Below are 15,725 nucleotides of genomic sequence, written 5' to 3' on the forward strand. Positions count from 1 at the left end.
ACAAGTAAAACACTGGCACATTTATCTTTATTACTTGCTTCTAGGAGCCTTTCCGGACACTGGTGTGTATCTCTCACGAAATATAGTGCTGAAAGAAATGGTGGTATGCTTTGGAGTGACAGTTTAAGTTTGCTGAGACCAAAGGTAAATGTTTCAGCAACAGAGAGACTGCTGTACCACAGAGAGAAAACAGGCATAGCACGTGATTACTATTAAGAAGAAACATGAATAAACTCCTTTAACTAAAAAATAAGACAAAATTTCAGACAAGACACATTCTAAGAACATGTTTGAGAGACTCCCAGAATCTCTAACCAAGACAATTGTTCAGACCATGCCAGGACAAAGCTACATTATGAAGATTGTAACAGGTAGCCTTTTTTAATTTCCAAATTTCAATCAAAGATTACAATGTATACAAAATAAGGCAATATGGTTCCATAAAAATATAATTTTCAAAAAGAAACCATAAAAAAAGTATATGCATTGATTTTAAAAATTGAAAATAAATTGAATAATACTCAATAAGTGAAATAGGAAGACAGAGAACTATAGAAAATCAGAAAAATGAAGAACATAAATATTTAGAATATCAAAAAAACAGAAATTGTGGAGGTAATAAATATAAAAAAGAATAGCTGAAAAATCTCAAAAGAAACAATGATGTACAAATGAAGAAGCTCAACAAACAAACTAGGAAACACACAAAGATATTTATAACAAACACACATATAAGCACAATTTCAAAAGTCACAGACCAGAAGAGAACCTTGGGAGCTGCAAGACAAAAGTGATGCATCATTTGCAAGCAGTCTTATGAGACAGCCAGTGAATTGTCAACAAAAATTTTGCAGGCCAGAAGGGAAGTGTGTGATAAAGTCAAACTCTTGAAAAATACAGTGATCAAGTAAGCATAATACCATCAGCAAATCTGTCCTGCCAAATAAAAAGAAAAAACTTTCAAAAATAACAAAATTCTGAAAAGTATATTGGAACTCCATAAACCTTACATATAAAAAGTATTGAAAGCAGTTGCTTCTATTGAAAATAACATGATTCAACAAAAACAACACATAGTCAAATAAAAATACATTACTTTTGGGAGTGGGGAGGGATAGCATTAGTAGAAATACCTAATATAAATGATGAGTTAATGGGTGCAGCACACTAACAAGGCACATGTATACATATGTAACAAACCTGCACATTGTGCATATGTACCTTAGAACTTAAAAATATAATAATAAAAGAAAAAATGAAATAAAAACAAAACAAACACAAAAAACCCCACAATAACAAAAAATTACATTATTTTCTGGAAAGATTATATGCACATATATACTTTTACTTCTAAGTATATGCACATACACCAAAATGGAATTTCTTAGCATTATCATAATGGTGCAGAAAACATTTTTAATTATTCCCTAAAATTTGAAAGAGAAAATCACAGAAATCATTATAAACATCTGTTAATAAATACACCACATAAAAAGATACAATTAGCAAAATCAATGACAAATTTGAGGGGAGATGTAATGAGAAAAAAATTGTGCATGCAACTGAAGTTCCTTTTTACCAGATTGAAATATACTGTTGTATCTTTTGGAGGTTTATATAATCCCCAAGGTCCCAAGAAGAACATATGCGTATAGATAAATGAAACAAAATAAGAAAGAAGTAAAAGTATATCAATATAAAAATAAAAAGACACAAAGACAGAGAGAAAATGAGTGACCAAGATATAAGAATCAAATAAAGCAATGAATAAAATAATATTACTATGTCTTTCTGCTTCAGAAGATTATTTAAATATATATCTTTAACTTTTCAATCAACAGACATACTCTCAATAGAGATTTATTTAAATATTTTAAAAACCGATATCCAACTTGCCTTTCTATGAGAGTAAGCTGAGATCTATTGATTAAAAAAAAAAACAAAGTGGCAAGATGGATATAGATATTGCATAAAAATATTAACCAAATGAGAGAAGAGGTTAAAATAATATTACATAAGGTACATCTTAAGTGAAAAACTTTCATATTTATAAAATGTACTACAAATCAAAACTGCAAAGAGACAAAGAAGGACATTAAACAATAATAGATTCATTTACTGATAACGTAACTCAAGTGTGTGTGTGTGTGTGTGTGTGTATCTCACATTAAGGTTCCAAATACATAAAGCAAATATTGACAGAATGGAAGAATCACCTAGAAAGCAATATTATAGTAGAACATTTCAATAACTTACTTTCCATAATAAAAATAAAACAAAACAGAATATTTGTAAGTGAAGAGAGGACTTGAAGGCAGTATAAAACTATTATTTCTAACAGAGGTATAGAGAAGTCTCCTCAACAATATCGGGATACACATGCTTCTTAATTGCTCATAGAACATTCTGCTTAATAGACCACATGGTAGGCCAAAAAAGAAGTCTTAACACATTTGTTAAGACTGAAATTGTGTGGATTATATTATATGAACAAAATGGAATGAGAGTATAAAACAATAATAGAAAAAGATTAAAAATTTACAAATACATGGAAATTAAACGACACACTCTTGAGCATGCTCCTGTTCAAAGGTAGAAATCATTGATATTTTGAAAACGTCCATACTTCTCAAAGTAATCTACAGATTTAATGCAATGTTGTTAAAAAATTCTCATTGCGGCCGGGCGCGGTGGCTCAAGCCTGTAATCCTAGCACTTTTGGGAGGCCGAGACGGGCGGATCACGAGGTCAGGAGATCGAGACCATCCCAACATGGGCTAACATGGTGAAACCCCGTCTCCACTAAAAAATACAAAAAACTAGCCGGGCGAGGTGGCGGGCGCCTGTAGTCCCAGCTACTCGGGAGGCTGAGGCAGGAGAATGTGAACCCGGGAGGCGGAGCTTGCAGTGAGCTGAGATCCGGCCACTGCACTCCAGCCTGGGCGACAGAGCGAGACTCAGTCTCAAAAAAAAAACAAAAAACAAAAAACAAAACCAAAAATTCTCTTTGCATTTTTGAGGAAACAGAAACAACAACCCCAAAAGTATATAAAATGTCAAGAGACAATAAAGTACCCAAGAGTCTTCAAAAAAAGAAAATGTTGAAGGCATTATAGTTCCTGATTTCAAAACACATTACAAAGCTACAGAATTAAAGTAATTTGGTATAAGTATAAAAGTAGACTAATAAAATAGAATGCTGCAGCTATAGAAACTTTCACATATATGGTTATATGAAGAGTTATTTTCATATCCATAATTATTGCAGCATTTTTACTGAAAGGCAATAGGTAAAAGCAATGCAAATTTCTTTTTTTTTTTTTTTTTAAAGATGGAGTCTTGCACTGTTGCCCAGACTGGAGCGCAGTGGCACGATCTCAGCTTACTGCAACCTCAGCCTCCTGAGTAGCTGGGACTACGGGTGTGTGCCACCATGCCCGGCTATTTTTTGTATTTTTAGTAGAGACAGGATTTCACCATGTTGGCCAGGATGGTCTTGATCTCTTGACCTTGTTATCTGCCTGCCTCAGCCTCTCAAAGTACTGGGATTACAGCAATGAGCCACTGCACCCGGCAGAAATGGAAATTTCTGTCACCAAATTATCCAATAGATATAATTTGCAATATAAAAATACTGGAATATCACCCAGGATTTAAAAAGCAGGAAATATTCTAACAACTCTAAAAATAAAGCTTGATGATATTATGTAAAATAAAATGAGCTAGCCACAATAAGACAGAGATTGTATGAGACATATGGGGCAGTCACATTCTTAGAAATAGAAAACAAAGTGGTTTTTGCAAAGTGCCAGAAAATCAGAAAAACTGGTTGTTGTTGTACATTGAGATTGAGCTTTGCAAGATAAAACATTCTAGGGGTATGCTGCATGACATTATAAATATAATTAATAGGACTAAACAGAATATTAAAAAATATTTGATAATGAGCCAGGTGCAGTAATTCACATCTGTAATCTCAGGACTTTGGGAGGCCAAGGTGGGCGGATCACGAGGTCAGGACTTTGAGACCAGCCTGGCCAACACAGTGAGGCAAAAGAATCGGTTGAAGCCAGGAGGCGGAGGTTGCAGTGAGCCAAGATCCCACCACTTCACCTCAGCCTGGGCGACAGAGTGAGACTCTGTCTCAACAACAACAACAAAAAAATTGATAATATTTTGTGTGTTTCTGACAAGTAAAAATGAACAATACCTAAAAAGATCCAATTATAATAGTTTCAATATTATCTTCAAACTCCAAAGTGTTTCTCCCACACAGAAGTGATGTAGATTCACAACAGATATTGGAATTAGGAGAATTTTTATAACTGGTCACCTAGCCAAGACTGAACCACCATTTACAACAAACCTACACAACAAATATACAAGTCATAAAATAAACAGATATTTATAGAGGCAAACAAACACAGAGGTAATTATATTGGCAGTAGACATATGGCTGATTCATATTTGATTTTGCTAGACACTGCCTTAAATTGTACAGAGTTAAACACTGTCATACACAATTATAATATAAAATAAAACACCAAAACACAAGCAACTGGTGTTACGTGTCATACTTTAAAATACATAACACAATATAAAATATAAAATAAATATAAAAACATATATATAACATAAAATATATAACACAAAATTAAAATATGGAATGTAAAACATATTGGACACCATCAAGTAGATCAATATTTTCATGAAATGAATCTTGGGAGAATATAGGGCAAAAGTAATACAGAGGTTACTTAAAGAAAAAAAGGCTGAGAACTTCCCAAATTTTGATGTAATAAATTTCTAACCAATACTTAATTCAAAATTATTTTACTTTGAAAACAAGATAAAAACAAAGACTTTCCAAAATAAAAGTTCAGGGCATTTATTACAATTACCACAGTCCTACATAAAATGTTAAATGGTGGCCAGGCACAGTGGCTAGGCCTATAATTTTACAGCGTTAGGAAGTCAAGGCAGATAGATCACTTGAGACTAGTAGTTCAAGATCAGCCAGAGAAACATAGTGAGACTCTGCATATAAACAAAAAGAAATCCTAAAATGAGTCCATTATGTTGAAAAACAAAATGATGCTAGAAGTATCAAAAAACTGTATATAAATACAAAGCTCTCCATTAAATGTAAATAACAGACGCATACAGAATTTTTTACTATCATAATGATGGGCATAAAACCCTTACAGTTCTTGTTTAGATATAACAAACAAGATACAAATCTGCATAAATCTGTTAGTAGATACACAATGTAAGATAATATGGCTTTTAATATTAATAACAAATTGGAAAATATAACAGTATAACTTTAAGATGTTTTATGTAATCTGTTTTTCAATATGGCTACATTATATTTCAAGATGATTACATTATACTTATGGAAAGTATGCAAAACAAAATAAAAAATAATCAAAGTACATGTCACAACAAAATTAAAACAAACAAAAATTAAGGGAGTAACACAGGAAATGAGAAAAGACATATCTACAAGAAACACGTAAAATAGTAACAATGAGGTGGTTTCTGCAGATCAGCAGACTTAGTCTTTCCCCCTGCTGGCTCTGAGGAATCTGGACAGTCCAGAAGTATGGAATTTCCCCCACTGAAGCACACCCCCTTCACCAAGCAGCAGCCAGAGTGCTTTGTTAAGTGGTTCCTGAATCTTGTGCATCCTGACTGGGTGAGACCCCCCAACAGGCATTGTAAGACAACTTATAAAGAAGTATTCCCACTGTCATCAGTTCAGTGCCCATCTGGGATAAAGCTTACAGATGAAGGAGCAGGCAGTTCTCTCTGCTGTTCTACAGACTCCACTGGTGACACCTCCAGGTGTGGGAGAAACCCAGGCAAATAGGATCTGAAGTAGATCCCAAGCAAATCACAGCGGCCCTACTGAAGAGGGGCCTGACTGTTAAAGGAAAAACAGAAAGCAACAACAGCAGCACCAACAAAGATGTCGCCACAAAAACCCCATCCAAAGGTCAGCAGCCTCAAAGACCAAAGCTAGATAAACTCATGACAATGAGAAGAATCAATAAAAAAATGCTGTAAACTCAAAAAGCCAGAGTGTCTCTACCCCTCCAAATAATCACAACATATCTCCAACAAGAGCACAGAACTGGAGAAGGCTGAGATGGATAAATTGAGAGAAGTAGGCTACAGAAGGTGGGCAATAATGAACTTCAGTGAGCTAATGAAGCATGTTCTAATCCAATGCAAAGAAGCTAAGAGCCATGAAAAACATTACAGGAGCTGTTAACCCAAATAATCAGTTCAGAGATGAACATGACCGACCTGATGCAACTGAAAAACACAACATGAGAACTTCACAATGCAACCACAAGTATCAATAACTGAGTAGACCAAGCAGGGAAAAGAATTTCAGAGCTTGAAGAGTATATTGCTGAAATAAGGCAGATAAGATTGAAAAAATAAAAATAAAAAGGAATGAAAAAAATCTTCGAGAACTATTGGATTATGTAAAAAGACCAAACTTACAAGTGATTGCAGTACCCTGAAGAGATGGAAAGAATGGAACCAAGTTGGAAAACATACTTCAGGATATCATCCAGAAGAACTTTTCCAAGACAGGCCATCAATCAAATTCAGAAAATCCAGAGAACTCCAGTAAGATATTCCATGAAAAGATCAACCTCAAGACACATAATTATCAGATTCTTCAATGTTAAACTTCAGGAAAAAATGATAAGAGCAGCCAAAGGGAAGGCCAGGTAGCCTACTAAAAATTGGACCTCTAAAAAGACACCCTACAAGCCAGAAGACATTGGGGGCCAATATTCAGCATTCTTAAAAAAATGAATTTCTAACCCAGAATATCCAGCAAAACTAAGCTTCGTAAGTGAAGGAGAAATGAAATTGTTTTCAGACAAACAAATGCTAAGGGAATTCATCACCACTAGGCCTGCCTTGCAAGAGCTCCTGAAAGAAGCACTAAATATGAAAAGAAGAAACCACTACCAGCAAATGAAAAACACACTGAAGTACAAAGACCAGTGACACTATGAAACAACTACATCAACAGGTCTGCAAAATAACCAGCTAGCACCACAAGAACAGGATCAAATTCACATATAACAATATTAACCTTAAATTTAAATGGACTAAATGCCCCAATTAATCCCAGCACTTTTGGAGGCCGAGGCGGGTGGATCATGAGGTCAAGAGATCAAGACCATACTAGCTAACACAGTGAAACCTCGTCTCTACTAAAAATACAAAAAATTAGCCGGGCATGGCGGCAGGTGCCTGTAATCCCACCTATTCGGGAGGCTGAGGCAGGAGAATGGTGTGAACCTGGGAGGCTGAGCTGGCAGTGAGCTGAGATCATGCCACTGCACTCAAGACTCCAGCCTGGGCGACAGTGTGAGACTCTGTCTAAAAAAAAAAAAAAAAAGAAAAGAAAAAGACAGAATGGCAAGCTGGTTAAAGAGTCAAGACTTGGCCGGGCGCGGTGGCTCACATCTGTAATCCCAGCACTTTGGGAGGCCGAGGCGGGTGGATCATGAGGTCAGGAGTTCGAGACCATCCTGGCTAACATGGTGAAACCCCGTCTCTACTAAAATTACAAAAAATTAGCCGGGCGTGGTGGCGTGCGCCTGTAGTCCCAGCTACTTGGGAAGCTGAGGCAGGAGAATGGCGTGAACCCGGGAGGCGGAGCGGAGCTTGCAGTGAGCCGAGATTGTGCCACTGCACTCCAGCCTGGGCGACAGAGCGAGACTCCGTCTCAAAAAAAAAAAAAAGACTCACTGGTGTGCTGTATTCAAGAGACCCATCTCACATGCAAAGACACACATAGCCTGAAAATAAAGGGAGAAAAATTTACCAAGCAAATAAAATCAGAAAATAAGGAGGGGTGGCAATTGTAGTTTATGATAAAACAGACTTTAAACCAACAAAGATAAAAAAAGACAAGGAAGGACACTACATAATGGTAAAGGGTCAATTCAATGAACACCCAGATTTGTTTTTATTGATTGATTGATTTTCTTTGAGAACAAGTCTCGCTCTGTCACCCAGGCTGGAGTGCAGTGGCATGATCTTGGCTCACTACAAGCTCCACCTCTCGGGTTCACGCCATTCTCCTGCCTCAGCCTCCTGAGTAGCTGGGACTACAGGCGCTCGCCACCATGCTCGGCTAATATTTTGTATTTTTAGTAGAGACGGGGTTTCACCTTGTTAGCCAGGATGGTCTTGATCTCCTTACCTCATGATCGGCCAGCCTCAGCCTCCAAAAGTGCTGGCATTACAGGCATGAGCCACCATGACTGGCCTTATTGATCTATTTTTTGAGATAGAATCTCACTCTGTTGCCCAGGCTAGAATGCAATGGCACAATCTTGGCTCACTGCAACCTTCACTTCCCAGTTTCAAGTGATTCTCCTGCCTCAGCTTCCTGAGTAGGTGAGATTACAGGCACCAACCACTATTCCCAGCTAATTTGTATGTTTAATAGAGACAGGGTTTCACTATGTTGGCTAGGCTGGTCTCAAACTCCTGAACTCAGGGTATCTGCCTGCCTTGGCCTCCCAAAGTGCTGGCATTACAGGCATGAGCCACATGTCCAGTCAGCACTCAGATTTATAAAACATACTTAGATACCTACAAAGAGCCTTAGACTCCCAAAAAATGACAGTGGGAGACTTTAACACCCTACTGCCAATACTAGACAGATCTTTGGGAAAGAAAAGTAACAAGGATATTCAGGACTTGAACTCAGCTGTAGGTCAAGTGGACCTGATAGATATTTACAGAACTCACCAACCAAAAACAACACAACACATTCTTCTAATTGCCACATGGCACTTACTTAAAATTGATTATATAATTGGAAGTAAAACATTCCTCAGCAAATTCAAAAGAACTGAAATCATAACAGTTTCTCAGACCACAGTGCAATCAAATTAGAACTCAAGAGTAAGAAACTCACTCAAAACCACACAACTACATGGAAATTTAGCAACATACTCCTGAATGACTTCTGAGTAAATAATAAAATTAAGTCAGAAATCAAAAAATTACTTGAAACCAATAAGAACAAAGAGGCAATATACCAGAATCTCTGGAATGCAGCTAACGTAGTGCTAAGGGGGAAAAAATAGCACTAAGTACCCACATAAAAAAGCTAGAAAGATCTCAAATTGACTCCCTAACATCACTACTAAAAGAAAAAGAGAACCAAGAGCAAACAAACCCCAAAGCCAGCAGAAGACAAAAAATAACCAGGATCAGAGTGGAACCATAGGAGACAAAAGACACAAAAAAACCCTTCAAAAAAAAAATCAATAAATCTAGGAGCTGTTTTTTAAAAAAATAAGAGATAGACCACTAGCTAGATTAATAAAGAAAAGAGGGAAGAATGAAATAGACACAATAAAAAATGATAAAGCAGATATCAGCAGTGACCCTACATTAATACAATCATCAGGGCTGGGCGTGGTGGATCATGCCTGTAATCCCAGCACTTTGGGAGGCCAAAGTGGGTGGATCACCTGAGGTCAGGAGTTACAGAGCGGCCTGGCCAACAAAGTGAAACCCTGTCTCTACTAAAAATAAAATAAAATAAAATTAGACAGGCATGGTGTCTGGCGCTTATAATCCCAGCTACTCAGGGGGCCGAGGCAGGAGAAACACTTGAACCCAGGAGGCGGAGGTTGCAGTGAGCCGAGATCGCACCATCATACTCCAGGTTGGGGGACAAGAGCAAGACTTCATCTCAAAAAAAAAAAAAAAAGGCCGGGCGCGGTGGCTCAAGCCTGTAATCCCAGCACTTTGGGAGGCCGAGACGGGCGGATCACGAGGTCAGGAGATCGAGACCATCCTGGCTAACATGGTGAAACCCCGTCTCCACTAAAAACACAAAAAAATTAGCCGGGCGTGGTGGCGGCGCCTGTAGTCCCAGCTACTCGGGAGGCTGAGGCAGGAGAATGGCGGGAACCCGGGAGGCGGAGCTTGCAGTGAGCCGAGATCGCGTCACTGCACTCCAGCCTGGGCGACAGAGCGAGACTCCGCCTCAAAAAAAAAAAAAAAAAAAAAAAAAAAGAAGAAGAAGAAAAAAGAAATACAGTCATCAGAAAATACTATCAACACCTCTATGTATATAAACTGGAAAATCTAGAAGAAATGGATAAATTACTGGACACATACACCCTCCCAAGACTGAACCAGAAAGAAGTTGAATCACTGAATAGACCAACAACAAGTTCTGAAATTGAGATAGTAATAAATAGGCTACCAACCAAAAAAAGCCCAGGACCAGATGGATTTACAGCTGGATTCTACCAGAGGTACAAAGAAGAGCTGGTACCATCTCTTCTGAAACCATTTTAAATGAAAGAAAAGGAGGAACTCCTCCCTAACTCATTTTATAAGATCAGCATCATTCTGATACCCAACTTGGCAGAGATATAAAAACAACAACAACAACAAAAAAAACTTAAAACCTATATCCCTGATAAACATTGATGCAGGCCGGGCATGGTGGCTCTCACCTGTAATCCCAGCACTTTGAGAGGCTGAGGTGGGCAGATCAGTTGAGGTTAGGAGTTCAAGACCAGCCTGGCCAGCATGGTGAAACCCCATCTCTACTAAAAATACAAAAATTAGCTGGGTGTGGTGGTGCATGACTGTGATCCCAGCTACTCAGGAAACTGAGTCAGGAGAACTGCTTGAACCCAGGAGGTGGAGGTTGCAATGAGCCGAGATTGCGCCACTGCACTCCAGCCTGGGCGTCAGAGTGACACTCTGTCAAATAATAATAATAATAATAATTGATGGAGAATGAGAAAACTATTTTAAAATTAATATGGAACCCAAAAAGGCCCCATATAGCCAAAACAATCTTAAGCAAAAAGAACAAAGCTGGATTCATCATGCTATCCAACTTCAAACTATGCTACAAGGTTGTAGTTACCAAAACAGCCTGGCACTGGCATAAAAACAGACACATAGACCTATGAAACAGAATAAAGAACTCCGAAATAAGACTGTATATCTACAACCACCTGATCTTTGAAAAATCTGACAAAAACAAGCCATAAGGAAAGAACTCCCTATTTAATAAATGGTTCTGGGAGAACTGACTAGCCATATGCAAAGAATGGAAACTGGATGTGGTAAGAAAAAGAGCAAGTGTGAGGTGAAAAAGCCAGGTTCAGGCCAGGCACAGAGACTCACACCTGTAATCCAAGCACTTTGGGAGGTCAATGAGGTCAGGAGTTCGAGACCAGCCTGACCAACATGGTGAAATCCCATCTCTACTAAAAAACTACAAAAATTAGCTGGGCATGGTGGTGGGTGCCTGTAATCCCAGCTATTTGGGAGGCTGAGGCAAGGGAATCCCTTGAACCAGGGAGGTGGAGGTTGCAGTGAGCCATGATGGTTCCATTGCACTCCAGCCTAGACTACAGAGTGAAACTCCATCTCGAAAAAATAAAAAAAGCCAGCTTCTTTTAATGAACTGCTCTCATTTGAATTAATGAAGTGTAAACTTTCTGATTATCAAAAGGCTGGTGCCAAGGCATTTATGAGAAATTTGCCCCCATGACTAAAAAACCTCCCTACCTAGCTCCACATCCAACATGGAGGATTACATTGCAGCATGAGGTTTGCAGAACATGGACATCCAAACCATACCACAGACAAACTAGGCTTAACACACATGTACAAAACTTTTCAGTTAAAAGCAAAATAATAAACAATATTCTTATTTATACCTGATGTATTCTGTTAGAACACACAACAAGTCTTATTAAAGAATACCAGCTGGGTGTAGTGGCTGATATGTATAATTTCAACAATTTGGAAGACGGAAGTGAGAGGATCCCTTGGGACCACAAGTATAAGACAAGTGTCAGTAACATAGTGAGACCCCGTCCCTACAAATAATCAAAAAATTGGCCAGGCATGGTAGTGCATGCCCATAGTCTCAGCTAATCAGGAGGCTGAGGTGTAAAGATCACTTGAGTCAAGGAGGCTGAGGTTACAGTGAGCCAAAATTATGACACTCTACTCCAGCCTGGGTGACAGAGTATGATCCTGTCTGAAAACGACAACAAACAAATTTAAGAAGACTAAAATCATGCACTGCATGGTAACTGACCAGAACGGAATAAAACTAGGAATTAAAAGCAAAAGTAAAATTGGCAAATCCAACAATATCTAAATATAAAACAGATGAGCTGAGTGCAATGGCTCACACCTGTAATACTACCATTTTGGGAGGCTGAGGCAAGAGAACTGCTTGAGCCCATGAGTTAGAAACTATCCTAGGCAACATAGGAAGACTCTGTCTCTAATAAATAAAATAAAATTAAATTAAAATACATTCTTCAACATATTCCTGCTAAGGGTCAAACATTTTAATTTTGTTGAGATACCAATATAACCTACAGAGGTGAACAAATTCAGTACAATCTCTATAAAAATCTCAATAGCACAGTTATTACAGAAATATTCTTTAAAATATTTGTGAACTATAACTAACCAAACACCCATGAAAAGAACAGAGGCATTATACTTCCTGATTTTAAAACATTAAAAGCTACACTAACAATAACAGTATGGTACTAATACAAAGACAGATAAACAGATGAAAGAGCAGAATAGAGTTCAGAAATGAACCCTTGAGTATATGATTAGATGAACTTCCACAAAGCTGCCATGAACATACAATAGAGAAAAGATAATTTTTTCAAAAAATAATGTTAAGAGCTAAATATCAACATTGATAAAGTTGGATCATTTCCTTGAACCGTATATAAAAAAAGTTTTCAATAAAATACTTACATAAAAGAAAACAAATCTCTTAGAACAAAATAGAAAAAAGTCATGACATGGGTCTTGGCATCATTTTTTTAGCTACAACATTAAATGCATGAACAATAACAAAAAAACAGAAAAATTTAACTACACTCTACTTCAAAATTTCTCCACATTAGAAAAAAAAACATTCAATTATGTGAAAATGCCTCATAAGAAATGGGTGAAAATGTTTGCAAGTCACATGTGATAAGAGTTAATATTCAGGCCAGGCGCAGTGGTTCACACCTGTAATCCCAGCACTTTGGAGGCCGAGGTGGGTGGATCACCTGAGGTTACAAGTTCAAGACCAGCCTGACCAAATTACAAATTAATAATTTGTAGAGAAACGCATAAAAATAAAAATGAAAAACGAAATCACCTCACATCCATTACAATGGCCACTATAAATTATTTAAAGACGCCCAATCTGTTGATGATGCAATGAAAATGAAACCTCTGTTGATGCTGGTAGAAAACAAAGATGTAGACATCATTTTAAAATGTTATGTTTCTCAAATAATTAAAAATGGAATTATTATCAAATACAGCAACTCCATTAATGAATCTATATTCAAAATATGCAACAAAAGACCTAGAAGACATATTTGAACATCTATGATTATTGTACCAGTACTCACAAAAGTCAAAAAGCTGAGGCAACCCGGGTGTCTCTTGATTTATGAACACATCAAAAATGTAACATATACATAAAATGGAATATTATTCAGACTTAAAGAAGAAAATCTTGTCACATTTTAAGATAAATTTTGAGAATATTACGTCACCTGAAATAAGCCAGAAACAAAATGATGGACACTGTATTATTCCACTTACATGAGATATCTTAAATAGTCACACTCATAAAAACAGAAAGTGGAAGGGTGCTTGTCAAGGGCTAGGTAGAGGGCAAAATGGGTTGTTGTTACTTATTGGGTATTTTTAGTTTCATAAGATGTAAAATTTCTATAAGTCTTTGGCATACCAATGTGAATCTACTTAACATGGTTAAAATGTAATTATTATTATTATTTTTGAGATGATATTTCACTCTTGTTGCCCAGGCTGAAGGGCAATGGGGCAATCTTGGCTACTGCAACCTCTGGCTCCCGGGTTCAAGCAATTCTCCTGCCTCAGCCTCTCGAGTAGCTGGGATTACAGGCACCTGTCACAAGGCCCTGCTAATTTTTGTATTTTTAGTAGAGATGGGGTTTCACTATGCTGGTCAGGCTGGTCTTGAACTCCTGACCTCCGGTAGTCTGCCGGCCTCAGCCTCCCAAAGTGCTGGGATTACAGGCATGAGCCACCACGCCTGGCCTGTAAAACTTTCTTTTGTTTATGAGACAGTCTCACTCTGTCACCCAAGCTGGAGTGCAGTGGCACAACTACCTTCAGCCTCAAACTTCCAGGCTCAAGTAATTCTCTTCTCTCAATTTCCCAAGCAGCTGAAACCACAGGTGCACACCACCATGCCTGGCAATTTTTAAAATAATTTTGTGGAGAAGGAATCTCCCCGTGTTGATCTGGCTGGTCACAAACTTTTGGGCTCAAGTGATCCTCCTTTCTTGACCTCCCGAAATCCTGGGATTACAGTTGTGAGCCACCACCAGGTCTGGCCCTGAAACGTACACTTAAAGAAATTTTTGGTAGGCTGGGTGCAGTGGTTCATGCCTGTAATCCCAGCACTTTGAAAGGCTGAGGCGGAGGGATCACTTGAGGCCAGGAATTCAAGACTAGCCTGGCGAACATGGTGAAACCCTGTCTCTACTAACAATCGAAAAAATTACCCAGGCGTGGTGGCGGGCACCTATAATCCCAGCTACCCAGGAGGCTGAGGCAGGAGAACTGCTTGAACCCAGAAGTTGGAGGATGCAGTGAGCCGAGATCACGCTATTGCACTCCAGCCTGGGCGACAGAGCGAGACTCTGTCTCAAAAAAAAAAAAAAAAAAAAAAAAAAGATTTAAGATGGTAAATTTTATGTTACGTGTTTTTGAAACCATTAATTTTTCTTTTTCTTCTTCTTTTTTTTTTTTTTTTTGAGACAGAGAATTGCTTGAATCCCGGAGGCGGAGGTTGCAGTCAGCCAGAGATCGCGCCACTGCACTCCTGCCTGGGCAACAGTAGCCAAACGCCGTCTCAAAAAAAAAAAAACACACAAAAACAAACAAACAAAAAGGTGAAGAGGTGTCTGCTCTATCAAATTCACAGACACCAATGCAAAACTGTATTGTGCTGTCAATGCTTCTATTTTAACGTAGGACTGGAAGTAAGTGGCAGAATGATGAGTCAAAAACATTTTTAAAAAGCCACTGAAAATGAAGATAAGTAAGTAAAAGTTACTAGTTGTGCATCATATGATCTTATATATATAAAAAATAAACACTACATTGAAATTTGTCTAAAGCAATAAATACACTCGGTACATTAGCAAAATATAAAATTAACCTACAAGTATAAATTATTGTTCCATAAATTTAAACCATCTGATACAATTAAGAAAACAATCTTATTTACAATAGCATTAAAATAATAAATTTCTGAGAGCAAATTTAACCAAGAAGGTAAAAAAAATCTTTACATTAAAAGATATAAGATAGACCGGCACAGTGGCTCACGCCTGTAATCCCAACACTTTGGGAGGCCGAGGCAGGCAGATCACGAGGTCAAGAGATCCATACAATCTGACCAACATGGTGAAACCCTGTCTCTACCAAAAATACAAAAAATTAGCTGGGTGTGGTGGCATGCGCCTGTAGTCCCAGCTATGCAGGAGTCTGAGGCAGGAAGATTGCTTGAACCCAGGAGGCGGAAGTTGCAGTGAGTCAAGATCACGCCACTGCACTCCAACCTGGCAAAAGCGAGACTCCTTCTCAAAAAACAAAACAAAACA

General features: G+C 38.0%; 1 protein-coding gene across 1 annotated transcript in view; it reads right to left on the reverse strand.

The window, feature by feature from the left end:
• Positions 1-15,725, reverse strand: part of LOC102139727 (uncharacterized) — a 48,742-nt gene that overhangs the window by 6,790 nt on the left and 26,227 nt on the right.

This window comes from Macaca fascicularis, chromosome 19 (assembly GCF_037993035.2).
Source record: "Macaca fascicularis isolate 582-1 chromosome 19, T2T-MFA8v1.1".
Classification (NCBI taxonomy): domain Eukaryota; kingdom Metazoa; phylum Chordata; class Mammalia; order Primates; family Cercopithecidae; genus Macaca; species Macaca fascicularis.